Source organism: Haliotis cracherodii, unplaced genomic scaffold (genome assembly GCF_022045235.1).
Source record: "Haliotis cracherodii isolate W230 unplaced genomic scaffold, xgHalCrac1.p SCAF_8, whole genome shotgun sequence".
Lineage (NCBI taxonomy): Eukaryota > Metazoa > Mollusca > Gastropoda > Lepetellida > Haliotidae > Haliotis > Haliotis cracherodii.
Genome location: NW_027266341.1, coordinates 6255860 through 6275000, shown reverse-complemented (window position 1 = coordinate 6275000; position 19141 = coordinate 6255860). Strand labels below are relative to the sequence as shown.

At 39.4% G+C, this 19141-nt stretch overlaps 1 protein-coding gene across 4 annotated transcripts in view; it reads left to right on the top strand.

Annotated features, from left to right (window-relative positions):
* Positions 1 to 19141, top strand: part of LOC139450460 (protocadherin-9-like) — a 49779-nt gene that overhangs the window by 10780 nt on the left and 19858 nt on the right. Inside the window, exon 1 of one of the 4 annotated variants that reach the window (XM_071232170.1) lies at positions 4562 to 4610. The exons of the other annotated variants lie outside the window; for them this stretch is intronic. The gene's annotated coding sequence lies outside the window, so the exon portion shown is untranslated. Of the gene's footprint in view, positions 1 to 4561; positions 4611 to 19141 lie in introns of those variants that run through there. 4 annotated transcript variants of the gene reach the window in all.

The window sequence follows — 19141 nt, the reverse complement described above, 5'->3', positions numbered from 1 at the left end:
ATATTTTAGCACGCGAGGTGAGGTTTTCGTCTCGCTCTAACTCACTCCATATTAGTATGAAGTTTCGCATGTCCTTCAGAAATCAATACTTTAATGTCTGATGTTTTTACGAGTGTTTTCACGACAGTTGGCGAGTGTTGTCTTTGAAATCATTTATTTCCCTGCTATTCAGGCAATTTATTTTAAAACTTTATTGAAGGAAATTACGCTCTAACACTATGATCGACACGCTGATACTAAAATATCAGTAATATAGTCAGTTTTTGTGTGTGATTGTATCAAATATGCGCTAGATGATATTGACAACCATAAACTGAAATCGACATGTGTTGATTTCGCGCACCAAACAGATCGCCTATTTCACTAGTCGTAACAGCGGCACCGGATTGTCAAATTGTAACGTATATTGATCGAAGCGTCGTAAATTTCCCAAATCTATATTTCACCAATACACGTTTTTCTTTTACAGCACGGGCGTCGCCGTGCTTCGTAATTGTTATGTAGGAGATTTGTAATTATTTATGGATTATATATACTCATTAAACGGCAGCAGCAGCAACATCTGTTGTATTTTGTCGCTAGTATTTCGCCAGTGAAATGCACAATGCCAACAAGGGATGATTGACAGCTCATGCACATGTGTTCATTTCTGCTTGAACACTGCTTTGCTAACTAAATTGTCCTCTTTACTGATATATATGACGAATGACATGTCACAGAATGACTAATGGTTATACTGAATTAGGATTTAATATCTTTGACTAAAACCATGTCATTGATCGAATGTCTACGTAATGGTGCGTAAACTCATCAGTAAACGGACAACTCGCGCGGGCAGCTCCCTCTGAGGAAATGTTAATTTGGAGTCTGAGAAAATGTTCTTTCAAAAACATTTCTGAGTTTTAAAAAAGTGACATCATCATGAATACTGTATTAACGGCCCCGTGTGTCCTTTACTTGACCAGTCTTTAGAACAGCTGTGCCATAAATGTCACTTTCTGTAATTAACTAATTAGCTCAAGTTAACACGAATGCAAGTTCCAAATGGTAGATCGTTTTCGGGAAATTAGATATTAACAACTTATTCACTGAGCAATTAAGTCGCAACTGCTCAAGACATGACGCATACAATCTGAAAAAACACAAGCAGTTAAGAGGATTATGTTTCAAACAAAATGTCAGCAATGTTCGTACTATGCTGGACGTTCCTTGTTGAGGGTCAGAACTGAACGGTATATCATTAAGTTTGACATTTATATTCCAGTTGTTAGAAGATAATAAGTAAACAGATAACAGACGTATAACCAGCTGGTACTATCAAGACTCCAAAACGTCTAAGGCCTAAACGAAGTTGGTGCTGACCACTAGTTCTTGGTTCGAACCAAGGCATAATACAATTTGTGTTCCAAACAATACAACTAACGTCCTCAGTGGAACTAAACCTTTGGAAATAAATATGATGTCAATGCCAGAGAAAAAAACTCGATTATCCGACGAAACAGTCTCCATTGAGCGTATAGGGCCGATCAGCGGTGAAAAACATAGTAATGGACAACCGAAAAGCAACGATGACGCCGCGAAATGAGCAAGCATGCCCCACCCCGCCAAATGGACCAAATCTTAATTACATCAATACCAGATTAGACATAGCTAAAGTACTTACGATAATTTAGATTTTGCCAAACCAGTGTACCAGCACATGGAAAAAACTAACATGTATACATTTATGGTTGATTCTCGAATCAACGTTATACAAAGGTATGTGTTATATTCAGGTTCGCTGTACACGTTTTGATATAAGTAAATGATAAGTATACATACTATAAATTATGAATATGTATCCTGCCCCCCCAAACTCGTAATTTGGTCCAAACCAGTAACGCCAGCGGACCAACCATTTCAATATCCGATGTGTCATGTTAATAGATAGTCTGCTGTATTTCATTTCCATATTGAGTTACACAGAAGCGATTGGAGGGCATCCCCGTGAATCGCTGCTTGCTCTCCGTGCAGTTTTATAGCACTACATTGATGTCACAATTCACTGATCTTTTCCCATATATAACAATGTCGTTTCGGGACTATTGCTTGACTAAACGTATACAACATATATCTGCTGAAATATACATGCGATGTACATTACGATCTACTAGATTTTGTTGGCAATGGTACAACTATAAATCGATATGTCTCGTGTACCGCAAACGAGACGATACATCGTGCAGACAACGCCTCTTCTAAATCTAAAAATCTATATGTAGGTAAGATGTTTGTACACCCGACGCATATGTTGTGAAATGAGCACCGCTGATCAGCTGACCCGGTGTTTATAGTGTAAAATATAAATCGGGGATTGATGAATTGGTTGAGCTGTGCTAATCAGTTACTGCTTTAATGCCCCACGTGGGTAACTGGATAGCTATGTTTTAGCAACTTATAATCATAGTTAGCCAATGCATCTCACGGAAATACTTCCTGATCGATAATCTGTTTTCAAGTTTGATTATGGCTGAGCTTTGTTGGAGGAGCCGGCAAGAGCAAGCATGTACATTGCTTTCTCGTACGCGCGGATTTCAATCAATCACCGATCGATTTTTGAGTTTCTTCTTAGTGTGACTATTAAGCAGGTCTGTCTCAGCTGATGATCCCGAAGCAAATTGACTCATGTCATTACTATCCGGTGGTTGTAGACACGTGCTGTGTAGGTGTGTCATTGATTGAAGTTGTAAATATCGACACGTGTACGTTTCATATCTGAAAGTGATTAAGGTAGGGTTAGCCAAAAACTTGTGATGTGAATGTGGAATCAGACTCTTACATCAAAACACGAGATCCATTTATCCATCAAGCCATCTATCCATTTAGGTCGTAATCATTCCTTGACAAAACGGGTTTTCTTAGTTTCATTGTATGTCCATCATGGGGTTGAGGCCTGTCCGTGCATGTCTGTCAGAAGGTTTCATAGCTTAGATATGTATATTAACTCACCGCGATGTACAAGCGCTGGGATATATAAGATCCCCGTTGACTGACAGCAACAGCCAAACCTTGCTACCACCCAGACCTCTCTCTCTCTCTCTCTCTCTCTCTCTCTCTCTCTCTCTCTCTCTCTCTCTCTCTCTCTCTCCACCCCCGTCTCCTGTCAACCCCCATCCCAACTAACCTCGCGCAGCCCCTACCCTTCCTTCTGCCCCCCATACACGTCAAGCTAACGATGCATATAACACAGTAGGGGATGTCTGGCCACGCTGTATCATCAGCCGCGTTATGGCATGTGATACTCTAGATCTGGAAGCGTATCAACTGCCTTAAAATTGGATTGCGTCATTCCAGGACATCGACTGTTTATCCCACACGGATGCAAATTTCCCATGTTGAGTCTAACCAGTAAAGCTTGATACAGACAAACGGCTGCCAAGGGTTTTATCACATGCTAAGTCCCTACGTAACCAGTGCTAACTATCTATAACACATAAGACAATTAGCACTTCCTCGTCAGATATTAACTGGCACATGGTAGGGGGATGTTATGACTGGGTTGTACCTCGTGGCCATTCATACAGCCTATGTATCAGATTAACAGACATTAACATGTAATATGTGGCGATGTGCGTAGTTAAGACCTCATTACGTAAGTCGACCCGTGAAGATCCGGGGTAGAATAGACTGTTGATGATGTATTCTGATGGGGCGTCTTAAAGTTTTAGGCAGACCATGATGCCGGAGAACGTCGTATGAATAAACATAAACATATCAGTGAACCCGTGAAGATCCGGATAGAACAGGTCTTCAGCAAACCATGCTGGCCGTAAAAGGCGTCTATCTATGCTTGTCGTAAGAGGCGACTAACGGGATCGGGTGGTCAGGATCGCTGACTTGGTTGATGCATGTCATCGATCCCAATTGAGTGGATCGATGCTCATGATATCAATCTCTGGATTGTCTGGTTCTGACTCGATTATTTACAGACTGCCGTCATATAGCTGGAATATTGCTGAGTGCGGCTTTAAACAACAAACCAACAAACCATTACGTCAGTCAAAAACACTTAAATATAAAATGAAATAATATACCTCAGTACGTGTCGTGCATGGAAGTATCGAATTTAAATTATCTTTGTGTGCGTTTTTTAGAAGCAATATTGAATATGTGTTTCAATTGTTCTTTATATAACTTGTTTTGATCGTTCATACCAGCTATATCATATTTCAAGCGCTCTTTGTATACATTTTAACCGTTTTGAAAAGACGATAAAGCGAATACGATAAAAAATGGCGAGCCCGTAACTCGTGTCCTAACTGCTGGTGATATACAATCATTTATCATTTAGTCACACAGGAAGGGTTACTCATGTTGCAAGGACATTCGTTTTACACACGCGTTATTCCAATTACAGAAAATTGATCGAAATTTACATGAAATTGATTGCAGTAACACCGGGTACTGAAATAGAAATAACGTTGTATGAAATAGACATCAAGTCAGATGGTAGAGTAATGTTATTGCTCAGGTGCTGAGGCTGGTGCCCTTATGGCGCTGCTGTAGCTCTTCATCGTTGCCCTTGATGAGGGCCGAGGTAACGCGGGGTGGCTGAGCGACACGTGTTGAAGGTAGGGGGAATGTCCTGAACAACTCACCAACCAGACATACTATAAATAGGTATTTCAAGAAGAAATAGTTTGTCATGACGTAACATCTATACACAAAACCATATATACGATTGGCTTTAATAACATTGTTCTAAATTTTGACCATCTTCATTTTTATATGTTACACATTTCGAATATGTTAATATCAACCGAGGTTGATTAATTAAATGAGGGTTCTTACAACAATGTTTACTCTATCACTTTGAGGTAATATGCATCTGGTTTCCTGTCCATGGAGACTCACGAACATTTCAAGAACAATTGTGCACATAGGACCATCTGACAGGGTGGACGGATGGAATGCAACGTCTTCATTCGGGCAATACTTCGTGTCGGTACAAGAACATTTATTAAGCATGTGGTCAACAGCTGGCGTTGGCACGGGTGGCCCAGTCGTCGAAGGCGCCGCGATTCGCTGTGCAGAGTTTCGTCCCTTAGGCACGCCAGAAACCTATGATTGTGGGTTCGAGTCCCGGTTCGCCCCGATTATGTTTCTAGGTTTGTCAGCACCATACCGAAGTGGTAAACGTCTGAGACCTGCATCACTTCGGGCTTTCCTCCCACATTAAGCTGACACGCATTGATTTAACTGGAATACTGTTAAAAGCGGCGCAAAACCCAACTCACTCACTCAACAGCTGGCTAGGATATAGTTAATGACACATATGTGTTCAAAGACGAACAAACGCAATAGCGAGCCTCGCTGCAACATGAACGGAACATGTGTCGTAATGTACAAATGTTGAGGTTTATTCCAGGTGCATAGTCTCATGTTTCCATGTGAACAGAAATTAACGGATGGCAAGGAATTATGAGTGATAAATTTCTATATTTTGTTTGTTGTTTAATGCCGCACTCCATTCCAGCTAAGACACAGTGGTCTGTAAATTCCCGAGTGGCGATATCATGAGCTTATATATAAGCATTTAAGTTTCAATGGCACGCATCAAACACGTCAGCGAGCCTGACCACGGATCCTGTTGGTCGCTTCTTACAATAAGCATTGGTTGCTAAATATCAATTCGAACCAGGATCTTCATGGACTTCTTTATTACAACTTCTTTGTTGGGCATTTAGAAGTTGGAGTACTAAGTAAGGATAAGAATTTTTGTATGAACAACTTCTTTATTACAATTAGGAGCGACGTTTCGGTGTAGGTTCTAACACCGTTATCAAGCAAGTGGTATACAGAGTATGGTTGACAAGTGTATACAATAAAACTACGGTTCTAACGGACACCCTTACACAGAACTGACGGATATAACGAACTTACTTTTTTGGTCCCGACTATTTGCTGTAGTTATGCTGTATATATGCTTATAACGAACTACGGTTATAACGAACTAAAATTAGCAGTCCCTTTAAGTTCGTTATAACCGTAGTTTACTGTATACAGATAGTTTCGAGGCTGATTCGGACACTGTTATCAAGCATGTCAGAATTACACGAAATGTCGCTAGAAGTTTAACAAAGAAGTCGATCATGCTTACGATCTTTTCATGTCCAACTTATAAATGCCACAAAAAAGCTCAACAGGAGCAGCTAAAATGAGCAAAAGTTTACATAACAGATTGGCTCGCGACGCGATTACAAGGTGCAATAGATGTCTCTTAAACACCGCCTGAATTAATCCGAAGCGCTCGTGTGATCAGCGGATGTGTATAGCCTTGTGTGTCCAGGTAGTGTGGCTATTGCCATGCGTGTAGCATTTGCACCTGACCACGTGTATTGCAATCATGGCCTTTGATGTTAGATTACGTAACAGAGAATCAATTTACCACGGCGCGATGTACAGTTAAATTTATGAGTGGCATTGCCGGTCGCTGCATGTATGTTTCCCTGTTCACCTGTCTTTCGACTGCGAGGGACGCTTAATGGTATTTAATTGCCCTTTAATCACGGGGTTGAGTGTACTCATTTCACTTTTAAACATTTTTCTCAAGCTTAGGTCATAAATTAGTTCCAATCATCATAAATAAGACCACAGGTGGGATAATTTGTTTTGTAGTCAATGACAATGAGCGCTACCTGTTGTTTACGTGTGATGTTAGCCGACGGGATATTTCTCGAGTGGCATAAGAAATCAAATGATGCGATTCATTTCAAATCACGTGACGCACACCAAGATTCGATTTATTTTAAACATGAAACATCTTGGCAAAGTTGGGAAAGAGATTAATGAAGAAAATTTAAGCATTTGTTGACATGTTAATGAAATTCACATGTGTAAATAGATTACACTGAAGGTTTTGTAGCTATGATTGGCGCTGTCTTCTCGACTGATTCCGACTCCTTTCAGCCTTTGACTGAACTCTGCAATTGCGATCAGATCCTGGTGCGTTTTTTTCGAAATAATTGTGAATTAACTGCGACTCAGAACTTGGAGAATGTGATTACTGACTGGAGTGATATTGAACATCGCCTTGTGCATCGTAGATTGATATTTACATGCTATTTACATTCTTGCCAAATCTTTACATTCGCACTAATCGTTTGTTTGCTGGTGTTATAACAAACTTGGATTTTGGTGATCTCTTTCGATTTTATTCCAATCATGTGAGGTTTTATATCTTAATGTTAACTTTCGTTCTCCGAGATATTCTTTAATCTTTTTTTCACCGAATTAAACCCATTACTTTTTAGATTCAAGTTTTGTAATAAACCGTACTGGTTCGCGGTTCCGATTCCGGACGCGCTGCAATAACCAATGTAAGATATCAAGTTTCTTGATTTGAAGAAGTTGAAATTCATGGTAAATATCATTGTGTTAAAGTCAAATGGATCAAAAGACAAGGAAAGGAAATTACGATACAAGATCACTTTAAACCTCACAGAAATAGAATTACACTTGCTGTAGAGCCATACAATCTTTTTGTTTTAGTTACTTGAGAATAGATCAGGTAATCAGTGACAAACAGTTGGACTTTATTAAGACGCTTTTCCTTATGTTCAGTAGCCTGGCATTTGGTAAAAATAGAGTTGAAATTGATCATGACATTGCTGAAATGAACATCCGCTGATTATTTATAGCCATTACTGCAGTCATTTGCATGAATATTTTAATCGATGCAATGGAGCGGACATAGGAACGCTTGGAGATAATGCTTTGCGGAGAAATATGCCCTAGGGATAACAATTTGTAAAGATATTAGTATGGCAAAACCGACATAATACGCTCTTGGTTGATTTATCATTGCTGTTCTGTGTGTGTTCAATAACATTGCAATATTAATACATCTCAACACTGTCGTATATTGTGTGTGATGTATACTAGTGTGAGTATTGCTGCCATGGCCATCAGCTATCAGAGTCTGTAGTTGTGTTTGTGAGTATAAAAAAACGATTTAGGTGTAAGATGTAGGTATGAATTGAAGATGTTTTTGATGCAAAACGTCATCAGAAACTAACGAGTCTCGATTATCCGACGAAACAGATTCCATTGAGCTTAAAAGGAAAAATGGCGGTGAAACTTATATGAATGGTTTGCCGATAATCAGTAATGACACCAGGTGTTCGCGGAAAGGGAAGTCATGCCCTACTGGTAGAATCCACCACTCACACAATGTACATAAAACGTATGTGTTTGATGCTTCACACGTCATACAATAAACTATGGTTATAACGAACTCAAATGGACCACTAATTTTAGTTCGTTATAACCGTAGTTCGTTGTAAGCATACATACAACATCAATACAGCAAATGGCCGGGACCAAAAGTTAAATACGTTAAATCCGTCAGTTCGTTATAAGCGTTTTCGTTATAAACGTATTTTACTGTACATATTTTTTATTTGACTTCTTGATCCGTTTTACTTATACCAAAAGTACTTACCACATAACGATTAATATGATATATTATTTAATATGTGTGTGTCATGAGCAATGTCAAAACCTGTATTTGAATGAACAAAACCTGTATTTGAATGAACGTTTTTTTGTAATTTTAAGCCTACTAGTTTTTTATGTTTGCACGAACTGAGGCGCACAATAGCATAGGAAAGATTCTCTGCACTTATTAGATTTGTTTGTGTTATATTTGGAATTACGTTAATGATAAAGCATATCTTATATCCTTATATTTACAAAGCGGAGAAAAGCTTGCGTTTTAACACATGGTGTGTGGATATTGATTGACATATATCGACATCCTGTTATGTGGATCGATTGAAATATACAACCACTACTCGTCAAATCAATAACCTGGATAATATGAACTCTTGCTGTCTACTCTGGGGATATTTTTCACAATCAGAAGGAATAATCCCCTTTAAACTTGTATGGTTATCATTTGTTCCACAAAAGGCTTATAGATATTCGGTGTGTGGCTCCCCTCACAACGCCAATGTTTTGATTAAGATCAATACTGCATATTTACCCACCTGTTTTCGAGAACAATGGATGATGCGTCGGCGCTTTCATCTCGGTTAATCCTTATTTGATCAAAAGCATCTTCATATTATCTTTATATTATCTTCATAAAGGAGACATTTCTTTGTCATAACACATATCCCTTTGGATTAAAACGCGTGCAAAACACATCCACTTGTACGCAGGTCAATATACAGAGAATAAAACCCTTTGATCTCTATACCCATGTCCATTTCAAATCGGTTATTTCTCTGATTTATGTTATGCGTCACGGATTATTTTTTTATTAACAATGGGTCACTTATTTCAGAAGAACTGTTTTATACGTGGCCAAGTTGGTCAATCTTTGATCGGTCTTATACGACCAAGCCAGTGAAACAGGTGGCTACGCTGTAGTGATTTCTTTCCAGTTTTTTCACACACTGTCATCGTAAATATCCCTTTTCATTATTCTTGTATCAAAGACCAAATTAAGGAAGTATTCTGTATTTATTGATGCACGGAATGCCAAGCCTCCTCTGTTTGCTCAAAGAAGTCCTTCTGACAGATTGCAGAATGATGGCTTTAATGCTGTGTTTTACGACGCCATTAGCTGCCGCTAACAGAATACGAGCAATAATTTTCTGTCTCATTGCAACTATAGAATCTCGCCAAACTATTCATTTGTGATGTGACTTTTAAAGAAAGACTCCCTTCGTGTCAAGAGCGTATGCAGACCGCGGCCACACCGGATAGCCATAAACATACTGAAAGACAAAGACCCTCTGAGCCAACAGGAAAACAATACCATCTCCCCACTAATCTGTCCATCGTAATTTTTGAGGATGAAAATACCCCGAGGGTTGTAGCGCGTTTTATTGCAGGGTCGTTTTGCCTCCGTCTCAGTAGTGTTATTTCCCTCGCTCGCGAACGGTAATGCCCGTCCATCAAAGGTAGAGGTGTTTGTTTTACTGGGTGTCTGTTTAATTAAAACAGACTCTGTTTAGAGCGGGTCTCGAAAACTAAACACCAAGTCACTCCGGAAACTAGGCGAGCGCTTTGAACGTGGATGCATTTTGATGTAATTAATGCCCGAGGTAAGTTGTCCGCAAGCCAAAATTTCATATTGTTTGTTTTGAAGCCTTACAAAGAAAGGTTGCGCGTTTGTCAAATGTTACTGTTGACCTAGTCGATATTACAGCAATGTTTACGGTTCCAATGTGTTTATAAACAATACACATTCCGTTCAAAATGAATAATAATTGAATTATGAAATAGTTTGTTGTTCCAATGTTCAAGTGATTATTACCATTACACACGCAGTACCACGCCTTTTATCTATTCTATTTCACGATTTGCATTAGAGATGTCGGTGTTATGTCATACATGTAACCTGTTCTATGTAGTGTTTCAGTGATGGGTTACAGGTTGAAGTTTATACGAATTCGATACGAAATTCAATGCATACTGATCACAGCGATGCATATTTTGCAGATTAACTCATCCGGTATGATCAGTATATGTCCATTGTAACCGCAACCACAACAATGGTGAATATTAATCCAGGCAGAATCTAATATAATATTCCTCAGCGGTAGCCCCATGACCACGATACGCATTTCTATTCACACAATGGAAATTTCCTCTACACGATGTAAATTTCATATGTCCCTGAGGTTTTTAACAGACACTTTCCGGGATGAATGTTAATTCCATACGCTCCAGTAATACATCACCTCACATGCTGTCAATTGCACATGTGCCAGTTGTAGATTGCACTTATTACACATCCAGGGAACTAATGTCAGTTTTATATGTCCCAGTGGTATATAGCTGTTATGTCATGTTCATACACACGATGTCAATTTCATATTCCTGGATGGCTGTTTCACTAATCATGATCTCGGTATGGCTCAACGCGCTCTAGCTGATAGAAGTCCTTGCAGTGAAATGCACATGTAATTAACATGATGTACATTTCACATTTTCGATGTAACTGTAGTTATGCCACCTTTAGCTGTCAATCAGGCTACAATGTGTGCGGGATCGAGATTATTTATACCATGTGGCACGAGGTCGCCATTATGAGAACCCCTTGTGACGAAATTCCCATGATATAAATAGCATGATTATCAAGAATAGAATAAAGGCTTAATGGAACGACGGTCATATTTCACAACCTTGACTTCCAGCCAACCGTCAAGAGCGTTTTGTTCTTAGTCAACGTCCCTATAATTCCTCCACAAAGGCTGTCAATTATATGGGTCATAAATTATGCAGATCGGTTTTAATTGCTAATGCCAATTCATGTGTCAAAGTTTAGATTATCCCCTTATATCCCAGAGGGACCCAAGGGTATATATTTGAGAGAAACCTTTGCGTGCCAGACCGCAGTTTTCGAAAGGTGTTAACTGTTGACCACCGTGATTATGTCGACTATGTAAATGTAATGGAACGTTTATTCTATTGAGTCTGTGACCCCGGAAAACGTCACTTAGCCAGCTGTCATAGCGATGGTTGAAATTGACAATCCTAAGTATAAACCTACATAGTATATGGTATAGACACTGTTATTTATGTTCAAGCCGTTCCAGAACGTTTTTCGTCGATGTTTGCTACTGGTTAATGTATTGGTGACAGCTCTCCCATAAAGCATTCCTTGTTTCCGTTTCTTGTGCATGTCTGTTAGATGCATAATTATTCCTACATTTATATCAGCCCGACTAATTGGCCCTCCTTTTTATCTGTAAAATTAGACATGAGATTTATGATGCGTAATTACATCCCCTCCGCGTCAGTAATGCATGGACAATGAGCTACCAAGCTAAAGATCCTCCGGTGAAATTGATGCGTGTAAATAGCGTGGACATCTCAGGCATCGTGAGGGTTACGACCACCTTTTTAAAACCCCCATTGTCCATCCCATCATCTGTGGCTTGGTCAGATGACCGGTTGGGGATTTTGATACACATTTTACTTGTCTTTAGCACACTAAATCACCGCCCTGTTGATAAAGGAGGATTCCATCTTTGAAACTGACAATGCAATCGACACGTATAGCTGCCATAGCCGTTATGGTTTGTGGACATTTGAAGCTCCAAAGTCTGTCAATGATCCACCCAGATGGTTGAAATACCTCATCCCGAAGCGCCTAAAAGATTCAATTACACGTAATTCGCAGTCTTTGCCTTTGGATATGACGAATATGTGGTTATTTTTAACTGACCATATGTCTCGCTGATGTTGCCTTAAACCTTAATGATATGTTACAGGAAGTTTTGAAAGTCGACTCGCAAAGGACGATGCCTGTGATACATCACTGACAAAGTAATGAGTACGGGAGTTTTTTAACACTGACGCTTTTATTGAGTCTCCTTTTGTAAAGGATACTATGAGATTGTTCCATAGTATTCGGGGATCGCCTGTCTCTTGCACTAACACTTTACCATGACGGTTTGGTCAATCTAAAAAATGGTGAATTCTGATAGTTATCTCATTAAACGCGATATATACGTAAACAGATCGCGTTTAATATGTCAAACAATACTTATGACTGTTCTCACAAACACCAACTCGTTAGTAAGGATTTTATGACGAGATGTATGTGTATGTGTATGTCGTTCGTCAACTCGTATACTTTTCATATACTGATGTTATCAACATGACAGGGAACATTATGGGTATATAACCTCTTTATTGTATATATGTATTTGTGTGCATATATATAGTTATAATTAGATACATATACGTGAAGCCAGGTGTTGAATATTGTCAGGCAATTATGAGGGAGTAATTGACAGACGGTTGCTGTAGAAGGTGACGGTAAAGAGTCGGTACAAGGTAAAGGCATATGCAAGGGAGCACAACTGTGTTTTTACACGGGGATGTATAAGTTAATGGTGCAGAGAATTAAAATTAAATGTTCCATGCACTGGGAAGGGAAACTACCTGATCACAATTAATGGATGGCTTGGCTCTGATGTGGATTGCTTCTCGGAGCTTGCGCTTCTTCCAGTTCTGAGAGTATGACCAGAGGAAGTCTTTAGAGAGTGAGATACCAGATGGACTAGTTGGGACTGTTGATGATGTATTCTGATGGGGCGTCTTAAAGTTTTTGGCAGACCATGATGCCGGAGAACGTTGTATGAATAGATGTCATAAACATTTAAGTGAACCCGTGAAGATCCGGATAGAACAGGTCTTAAGCAACCCATGCTGGCCGTAAGAGGCGACTGTGCTTGCCGTAAGAGGCGACTGTGCTTGTCGTAAGAGGCGACTAACGGGATCGGGTGGTCAGGCTCGCTGACTTGGTTGATGCATTTCATCGTATCCCAATTGCATAGATCGATGCTCATGATGTCAATCACTGTTTTGTCTGGTCCAGAGTCGATTATTTACCGACCGCCGTCATATAGCTGGAATAGTTCTGAGTGCGGCGTTAAACAATAAACAACAAACAAACAAGTGAATGTTACGGCGTATGTCGTATTATATGATGCAAGTCTGTTTCTTATGGTCCAGGCGGTCGGGTAGCCAAGTGGTTAAAGCGTTCGCTCGTCACGCTGAAGACCCGGGTTCGAATCCCGACATGGGTACAATGTGTGAAGCCCATTTCTGGTGTCCAGGCGTGATATTGCTGGAATATTGCTAAAAGCGGCGTAAAGCCACACTCACGCACTCACTCACTCATTCACTCACTCACTCTTATGGTCAGTGTTGCATCTTCGCAAGTATTTTGTAATTTAAAATATGTTGTTTGGAAATTAATCAACCAGGTCACAACGGGCACTGGACTCGTTTCACATCGAGCCCTCCAGAATGATGAACATCTTGCGATCAATATTATGAACAGTATTTGAGATATAAATGTGATGTCGAATGTATAGATAGTGAATAAATTATGTCATAATTGTCTACGAGCGGTTATATGCATTCGATAAATGATACAACGTGTCACTTGCAAGCAGATGGTTGGCGAGAGTGTATTATAACAATATATCCGACACAGCCCCTCCTGTCCGTTATAGTAAATTATTCACGAGTCGCCACCCAAGTAATTATCACAAGTGTGCAATTTCGGTGTGTGGACGCATTGTTAGCACCGAAATGGGGTGAAGTGGCAAGAGCGGTTGTCATGCTGTGAACTTGACGACCTGAACATTGCGAATGTAACTGCTCACTGACCAATGGTCAGACCCACCTGTGTAGGCAATCACAATGGTATCTTCAGCAATTGAGATAAATGTCGAAGCTTATGTAATTGTAATCGGCAAAACTTGGTAACCGTGGGGTATACTGAAGCCATTGGCGTTAATATTAAGTCTCCAGGTGTGACCGTCGTGATAGCAGTGATGTACATGTCATTTATATTGTTGTACATATCAATCTGGCTGATACTCATAGCGTTATCGCTATCACGGTATTTGTCACATATTTCAATACGTATCATTTCTATAGGTTTTCACATCAATTCTCCTATCTTGAACAGCAGGTTTGGTAGCTAGGGTGTCTTTAGATGACATTTTGCCTGAGAGGGTCTCGTTCTGCTTTTGCAACGCGTTTCGGCAATTGTGAGTGAGTGAGTTGGGTTTAACTCCGTTCTCAACAGTATTCCAGTTATATCGCGGCGTGTCAGCTTAACATGGGAGGAAAGTCCGAAGTGATGCAGGTCGCAGTCGTTTACCACTTTGATGAATCCTTCAACGCTGATATGGTGCTGACACACCTTGAAAAATAATTGGGACGAACGGGAATCGAACCCACAAAAGCATAGGTTTCTGGTGTGCCCAAAATACGGAACTCCGCACAGCGAATTGCAGCGTCTAAGACGCCCCACCCTCAGCCCTCATTCAGCAATAGAGGGAAAGACATAGTATATTTGATGTACTTGAGAACCGTTTGTGTTTTGTGGGAGATGTGGTTTCTACCCCTACCATACACACACACGAACTCACGCACTTGCAAATGAACGCCCCCAGTAAGTCAGTCACACACGCACACACGCACACATGCACACACACACACACACACACACACACACACACACACACACACACACACACACACACACACACACACACACACACACACACTCCTCCTCGACCTTTGTGTATCATATGTAGTATTGATAATGTATGCATAATTGGAACTTAATATATGGATATATGTGTATCCACCATCTCTGTCTTTGGGGACACTTAGACATCCCTGAGTGACAAGATCACTTATGTTATATATATAATTATGTCCTTTAATAATTAAAAAGCCTATTAAGAGATCAGCTCAAAATAAAATAAATAGGACACCATAAGTTAAAAGCCCCTGTGTATATGCCATGCTGATCGTTATCAGATTTCAACTCACGGTAAAACGATTCTATTGGCGATCTGTCGAATGATAACTTGAATATATGATCTCTCTACATTTTGATATTTTATAATTCACAAGAGCAGACACAAAACATTAGCTTAAATATTTAATACCAGCTGAAAGGTCATTTAACAGTATCCGGAGGAAATCACTCAGTGTTAAATGACGATTGTTTATTCCTCAATATAAGGACAATATATGCAAATTCTCAATTTAGAAACCACACCTGTCACTTGTTTTAGTGAAATATGTTAAAAGGGTATACATTGCATTTTCCTTGATGGAAAAATACTTTAAAGTACGTCTTTGATTTTTTTTATCTGTTCGTTTAAGTTGTAAATCAATGGAGATTGGAGAACGAAGCTCCTAAGCATTCCCCGGCCGGCCGTGCTCTCTAAACGAAATCGCTTTAACGCTATCGCTCATCGATCATGATCAGCTTATGTGATAAATAGAAGACATTTCCCAATAAAATACTCAAAAAACATTTCTTGTTTTAAAAAAGAAACCGGCTAAAAGACCAGTCTACGTTTTTGGGTGTTTAACCTTCAACGAAATCGTATCGGATGCAATATTTGGGACTACTTAAAATCATTGGACGTCGTTCAATGTCTTTGTTGCGAATAAGCTTTTTTTGTCAACTTAATTCAACTCATATTAAGATTCATATTTCGTTATTATTAGAGAGCGATACCGCCTGTGGCGTAGCCTAGTGGTTCAAGCGTTCACTCGTCACGTCGAAGTTCTTGGTTCGCTTCCCCGCAGGATACAATCATGTCTGAAGTCCATTTCTGGTGTCCCCTGACGTGATATTGCTGGAATATTGCCGAAGCGGCGTAAATCATATTCACTCTCTCACTTGTATGTAGTATGTGCAGTTATACAAGCTTAAAAATCAAAAAAAAATTTGATCAACGGATGATATATGTGTTCATGAGAGTGTGAATATGCAATTTCTTTGAAACCACATAGTGAAACCATCATAAACCGGTATAATATATATGTTGTTGTTAATAACTGCCAGTATATATTTTCAGTTTTTGACACACGGAACACGTATTACAGAACAAAATATATAATTTCATGAATATTTTCTAAGAATGATATAGATACAGATACACTTATATATAGTATTCTTTGAAAACTTGCCCAACCTTGTGAGGATATAAATTAAGATACATGTTAAAATTTAAAGAAAATCGAAAATACTTTACGAAATTTTATAAAATGACATATCAGATGCTGTCAGTTTTACCATGGGACAAAGAGTAGATGAAATTGACGAGCTCACTTAAACGTGTCAATTTCCATCAAGATGTCATCACAATCAGCCATCAAACCCATAACATGATCAGCTGTGCCGCTTATCGCAACATTAGCGATCTTATATTTCACCTCGCCTCTAAAACCTTAGATGCAAAATGTGAGCTTTGAGACTCTGCCATGAATAAATCACCTGCAGCTTGCAGTTTACCCGGAATCAGCCTAATTTGTCAATATCAAATTTACGTCAATTGCTTCGAGAAACATTTGTTTCCATTTCAACATCTTCCTTCCAAGTCGTATCTGTCGGATCAATGTATACGGCCAGTCTTGTTCATTTCAACGTTTCAATCTTTGACATTTGGATAGGACTGAGCGATAACGTGTACACTTAGCTATCAGGATGGGATAAACATTTTAATTTCCTCATATCAGTTTACGTATTCGGGGAGGTACATAGCTTTCGGGGATGATATGTGCAGTTGTCGATGAGCTGATATAGTTATACGCTCCTGAAACACGCACACTTAGAGACCGATGGTTGCTGATGATGTTCTTTCGTTCACTGCAAGGCAAGTGACAAGATCTGTCCTCACCTGAGGCAGCTGTGGCCACAGTATTGGTCATATCAGACTCGACTGGTATGTAGTTTTAACTATACTTTTAGTTTTTCTATAGTTCCTGAACACCGAAATTGGTTTCGTCTTTTTACGTTATCGTTACATTATAAGTCTCGCTCCACGATGTTTTTTTGCCAACTTTATTACGTTTGTGTTTGTGTTTCTGTATCTTAGTGGTATTTTCTGGCTTCAACTTTCGATGTTTAACGATTGAGATGCGGCCAAACTGAACAAACACAATGTCCTTTAACGTTTTTTTTCAATGCGAGACTTGTGTATTATTTGTGTTCAAATCGTTCTGTTGTATAACGTTCTTTTAATACAGTTATAATTGTATCACCAATAAAAAAGTCAGTGTTGGATTCTAGATTAAACACACAGATCCCGTTTCTGGAAACTACGCCATGATGTTCAGGTTGGGGAGGGGGTGGGGGAGGGTTTGCTCAATTCAACAACCATGCCACTTTGAAATATATAAGTTGCCCCCATGATAATGATTAACCGAATGAATTTTAAGTTGTATTTATAATTTACAGATCATCTTTTTTAAAATATCACTGAGCTTCTTTAGCCATTTCGTGACTCCATTAAACCATGTTTTGTTCTGCTTCACTCGGGGTTTGCTCACACACTCCAACTAATGCTGCCATTGACAACCTGGCGCTGAAGTGTGTGGAAAATGACAATTAGATAGACATAAATAATTTATTTCACTTGTAACAGCTTGACACCTTGCACATGTCCGTGAACACTGTACTCAAAATTACAAATATCATGCGCTAAATGAAAATGCATTCTCTCGTAAACCGAATGTCTAATAGTGTATGCTTCTTGATAATGTTGTATCTGAAACTAAAGTTAAAACTTGAAACTACTTTAAAGCTACAGTTCAATAATGTATACATTTCTTGATAAGTCAGAGAAAAACCGCCTGGAATTGTCATGAAACTTTTAGTGCTTGTATATCAGTGGTTCGGTGGCTGAGCGGCAAGAAACGCTGATAGAAACATGCTATCTATAACGCTCGTATCTTCGACTCCGACGCTGACGTTTGACTCTGCACCTGACAGCTTTTAGCTTTAATAGCTTTTGCATATTTCTGTTAAGTAGGGAGGCAGGGGCCCAGAGATCTGGCAACATGGATGTAGTGTATGCATATTGTTTGTATTGTGTGCTGTAAGTGATATTTTTCATATCTTGAAAGTGTTTTTGTTTTGAGAATTTCACACATATTATCCAGATAAAGAAAGTCCGTTTTATCGAGGCTTGGAAATCTTCATCGACTTAAATATTCCTATCCATTGATAATATTGTGTAGTGTAGTAATTTTGGACTTCCAGAGTTTCAAAAGCGACCTTAAAGACTATGTTTCACTGCCCCCTCCTCCCACCACCCCCCTCCCCCAAAAAACCCCAAACAAACAAAAACAACCAAAAGCCACCCCCCCAAAAAAACAACGACAAAAAAACCAAACAAAAACAAAACAAAAAACAAACGAAGAAGAAGTCTAAGAATATGTTTTGTGTGTGTCCTTTTTAACATATTTACTTAATCGTTTCAATTAATATACATTCTGCCTGATCAAGGCTGCTAGATGGAGAATTCCAACGAAGCCCTGCGACTGCGCGACTGATGGCAAATTCACAGGTGTTATATTTGCCAGGTAAATGCAATTATCGTGGGACAATAACACAGCGTCAGGACAGGCCAGGTCGCATGATTTGTGTAAAAATACGGCCGTTTACAAATTTACAGTTTGCGAAGCTAGCTGTTGTTCAAATACAACTTGTTTGAAATGCTTGGAAAACCACGTGGGAATCTGTGCCCGAGGGCGGCCAAATGTTCAAGCTACCTCATCAACCTTGCTATTTGACGAAGTCAAAACATTCCCG